We start from the raw sequence: 209 nt of genomic DNA on the forward strand, positions 1-209 counted from the left end.
ATCAGCTCCTTCGTGACTAGGCTGTGTATAAAGTGCCGATTCGCCTTTATACTTGCAGGAGCGGAGGATGATGGTCCCGCCAGCTGCGAAGACGAAGCTTTTGACGACTCGCAGGCTGACCATTAGGGATATATTGGTCAAGGAAAGAAATTATCTGTGCGAGATCAAGACATCTGCCCGGGCTAAGAACTGATACTTTCCATGGTGCA

The sequence above is a fragment of the Penaeus monodon genome, chromosome 32 (genome assembly GCF_015228065.2).
Source record: "Penaeus monodon isolate SGIC_2016 chromosome 32, NSTDA_Pmon_1, whole genome shotgun sequence".
Classification (NCBI taxonomy): domain Eukaryota; kingdom Metazoa; phylum Arthropoda; class Malacostraca; order Decapoda; family Penaeidae; genus Penaeus; species Penaeus monodon.